The sequence below is a fragment of the Panulirus ornatus genome, chromosome 12, assembly GCF_036320965.1.
Source record: "Panulirus ornatus isolate Po-2019 chromosome 12, ASM3632096v1, whole genome shotgun sequence".
Lineage (NCBI taxonomy): Eukaryota > Metazoa > Arthropoda > Malacostraca > Decapoda > Palinuridae > Panulirus > Panulirus ornatus.
This window is the reverse complement of record NC_092235.1, coordinates 56,057,808-56,062,807: the sequence shown is the minus strand read 5'-3', so window position 1 is coordinate 56,062,807 and position 5,000 is coordinate 56,057,808.

The window sequence follows — 5,000 nt, the reverse complement described above, 5'->3', positions numbered from 1 at the left end:
ATTTATTTATTATACTTTGTCGCTGTCTCCCGCGTTTGCGAGGTAGCGCAAGGAAACAGACGAAAGAAATGGCCCAACCCCCCCCCATACACATGTATATACATACGTCCACACACGCAAATATACATACCTACACAGCTTTCCATGGTTTACCCCAGACGCTTCACATGCCTTGATTCAATCCACTGACAGCACGTCAATCCCGGTATACCACATGGCTCCAATTCACTCTATTCCTTGCCCTCCTTTCACCCTCCTGCATGTTCAGGCCCCGATCACACAAAATCTTTTTCACTCCATCTTTCCACCTCCAATTTGGTCTCCCTCTTCTCCTCGTTCCCTCCACCTCCGACAGATATATCCTCTTGGTCAATCTTTCCTCACTCATTCTCTCCATGTGCCCAAACCACTTCAAAACACCCTCTTCTGCTCTCTCAACCACGCTCTTTTTATTTCCACACATCTCTCTTACCCTTACGTTACTCACTCGATCAAACCACCTCACACCACACATTGTCCTCAAACATCTCATTTCCAGCACCTCCATCCTCCTGCGCACAACTCTATCCATAGCCCACGCCTCGCAACCACACAACATTGTTGGAACCACTATTCCTTCAAACATACCCATTTTTGCTTTCCGAGATAATGTTCTCGACTTCCACACATTCTTCAAGGCCTCCAGAATTTTCGCCCCCTCCCCCACCCTATGATCCACTTCCGCTTCCATGGTTCCATCCGCTGCCAGATCCACTCCTAGATATCTAAAACACTTCACTTCCTCCAGTTTTTCTCCATTCAAACTCACCTCCCAATTGACTTGACCCTCAACCCTACTGTACCTAATAACCTTGCTCTTATTCACATTTACTCTTAACTTTCTTCTTCCACACACTTTACCAAACTCAGTCACCAGCTTCTGCAGTTTCTCACATGAATCAGCCACCAGCGCTGTATCATCAGCGAACAACAACTGACTCACTTCCCAAGCTCTCTCATCCCCAACAGACTTCATACTTGCCCCTCTTTCCAAAACTCTTGCATTTACCTCCCTAACAACCCCATCCATAAACAAATTAAACAACCATGGAGACATCACACACCCCTGCCGCAAACCTACATTCACTGAGAACCAATCACTTTCCTCTCTTCCTACACGTACACATGCCTTACATCCTCGATAAAAACTTTTCACTGCTTCTAACAACTTTCCTCCCACACCATATATTCTTAATACCTTCCACAGAGCATCTCTATCAACTCTATCATATGCCTTCTCCAGATCCATAAATGCTACATACAAATCCATTTGCTTTTCTAAGTATTTCTCACATACATTCTTCAAAGCAAACACCTGATCCACACATCCTCTACCACTTCTGAAACCACACTGCTCTTCCCCAATCTGATGCTCTGTACATGCCTTCACCCTCTCAATCAATACCCTCCCATACAATTTACCAGGAATACTCAACAAACTTACACCTCTGTAATTTGAGCACTCACTCTTATCCCCTTTGCCTTTGTACAATGGCACTATGCACGCATTCCGCCAATCCTCAGGCACCTCACCATGAGTCATACATACATTAAATAACCTTACCAACCAGTCAACAATACAGTCACCCCCTTTTTTAATAAATTCCACTGCAATACCATCCAAACCTGCTGCCTTGCCGGCTTTCATCTTCCGCAAAGCTTTCACTACCTCTTCTCTGTTTACCAAGTCATTTTCCCTAACCCTCTCACTTTGCACACCACCTCGACCAAAACACCCTATATCTGCCACTCTATCATCAAACACACACACACACACACACATATATATATATATATATATATATATATATATATATATATATATATATATATATATATATATATATATATATATATATATATATATAAGAACTTTTCTAGAGCAGGTGGGGTGTCCACCTAGCGAAGACAATGATAACTCGTAACTGAGTTATTTACTTTGTGTAAATTACCTTCAACCGATATTTCTGATATACGAATTCATCTGAACTTGCTCACCTGATTTCGACATCTAATGTTACGATTTGATTTGTTTTCGCAGGTGGTGATGATGATGATGCTTCATAGAGAAATTAATTAACCCAAGATGAATATGAATTAACCCAAAGGTGAATCTCCTCCAGTGGTTTTCTTGTTAATATCGTATGCACCACAAATGATGGTGAAATCACCAATGAACATACAATGAATAATGTAGTTTAGGAGCATATTTCTACCCTTATCGTTCGGATAAATACAGTCATGCAACACCATTGTGAATACGATTACAAAGTCACGCACATGTTTCCCTCGAGGTGAAAAACCTACTCAATGGAGCAGACTCCTGTTCCATCGACGACGCATCTTATTCTGTCCCCAACAGCGTCGCTACGATGACAATGCAATCTTGAGGTATGCGGGGGAAGAGGAGGAGGAGGAGGAGGAGGAGGAGGAGGAGGAGGAGGAGGAGGAGGAGGAGGAGGAGGAGGAGAAGAAGGAGGAGGAGGACGAGGAGGAGGAGTAAGAGCACGAGGAGGAGGAGGTGGAGGAGGAGGAGGACGAGGAGGAGGACGAGGAGGAGGAGGAGAACGAGGAGGAGGAGTAAGAGCACGAGGAGGAGGAGGAGGACGAAGAGGAAGCGAGTCATCGCAGTCGTTCACAGCCAAGATGCTGAACACTTTGGGAGTGACTCATTCAGAACGTTCTCAAGATGCAGAGAGAGAGAGAGAGAGAGAGAGAGAGAGAGAGAGAGAGAGAGAGAGAGAGAGAGAGAGAGAGAGAGAGACTCTCTCTCTCTCGCCGGACCCCCGCCACAAGTGGACGGGTGATTGGTTAAGTGGGGATGAAAGAGGGAAGGTTGTGCGGCCGCTTGATGCGGGTACCTCAAGGCTCAAAAGGGGGGGGGTAGGGGGGGGAGGATGGAGCCAAGACCCCCGGTGTCATTCTAAAAGGTGTATGACGACGACGACCTGGCGTTTGACCTGACCAAAAGTGACCTGGCCACACAGTCGTACATGCACCAAACTTCGGTCGTACACCGTCATGCCAGGCATGATATATCGCTAAGTCTGATCCTTTACCTGACCGAGTTGAGCTCATATCTTATACTGCTATCTCACATGTATGTGATCTCGGCCCCTTATGAAGCAACACGTTTCTGAATACCCAAGTAGCATCTAACACACTGATGCTCCTATGTATAGCAAGCACGCCAATTGCTATAGATGTAATATTCTATGAAAAGAACTGTCCTGCCAACATGAGAATCAAATATTGTGAATACTTTTCAGAATAATGAGTATATTAATATACTATTCAGAATATTGATATACATCAATATACTATTCAGAATAATGGGTATATCAATATACTATTCAGAATAATGGGTATATCATTATACTATTCAGAATATTGATATACATCAATATACTATTCAGAATAATGGGTATATCAATATACTATTCAGAATAATGGGTATATCAATATACTATTCAGAATAATGGGTATATCAATATACTATTCAGAATAATGGGTATATCAATATACTACTCAGAGTAATGGGTATATCAATATACTATTCAGAATAATGGGTATATGAATATACTACTCAGAATAATGGGTATATGAATATACTATTCAATGTAATGGTATATCAATATACTACTCAGAGTAATGGGTATATCAATATACTATTCAGAATAATGGGTATATCAATAATAATGACACAACATGCTAAATATTCTGCATGGAATTTCATCACATCTTTTGCTTTCTAATGCTTCACAGAGCTGGAGGAATGCTAGCACTGTACGATTTCGCTGTCCTAGTTACATAACCTAAAAATGTAATTAAAGAACTCAAGTTTTACAGAGAGACCGCCAGAACCAGACTTACTTTAGATTAATGAGCATGAACGATAAAGAACCCAGTCAAAAGTCCCTAATGAAGGCGAGCAAGTATGAATATGTATATGTGTATATATGTATATGTATGAATGTATATCTACGTATATACATAGCGAAGAGAGAAGAGATGGTATATATATATATATATATATATATATATATATATATATATATATATATATATATATATATATATATATATATATATATATGAACGAAGACAATTTCAACATGGAGCAAGATAAGGAAATGTCTAAAATTTTCCTTTTATAATCAAGAAAAACCATTACAATGTAAACAAATATATTAAGAGCTGAATTCGACGCACGACAATGGAACCCGACGGCACGAAGTACTCCAAACACTTCGAAGTCGATATATCGAGTAACATCATGAGTTTTACTGAGCGCTACAGGTACATGATGTATCACACACATCCTCATCCCTGAGACTGGTGAGAAAGATCGCCTCCAGATATTCCTCAACCATAGTAATACACGCTGAATGAAAATGATACTGAAGCTATCACTCACTGATACGCTCTTCGAAGCTGAAGAAAGAAGAAGAGAAAGGAAGGAAGGAAAAAGACCTCGTCTTTCATTTCGCGTAATGAAATGATATAAAACTCAACCAATACGTGATATGAAGTTGTTCAAGAAGGTGAAGCGGTCGGGGGGAAAAACACTCCCGTCAGCTGTGTGGAAGGGACGGACATTTCTAGTTACATCATTGTATCGTTTTACCTCAACTGACTTTCCCACACCCCGAGTTATAGTGCCACTTCATTATATTCGTTAGATAGCCTTTACCGCATGATGATCTTAACCACGCGAAAAGATTTCTATTCCGAATGGAAATACAGGTCTGGCGGGAGAGCGGTGAGTGGTTACACAGTCAGTTTAAACCCGGCGCTGAGCAGAAATTGATATTCAAGGAATGGAATGCTCGTAAGGATATTCTTACTGGCTAAATCAGTAATGTCGATTTGGATTGATTTTAGATATCATATATGTAATGTATATATTGTAAATACATTTACAGCCTAATGGACGTCTTATTATATATATATATATATAT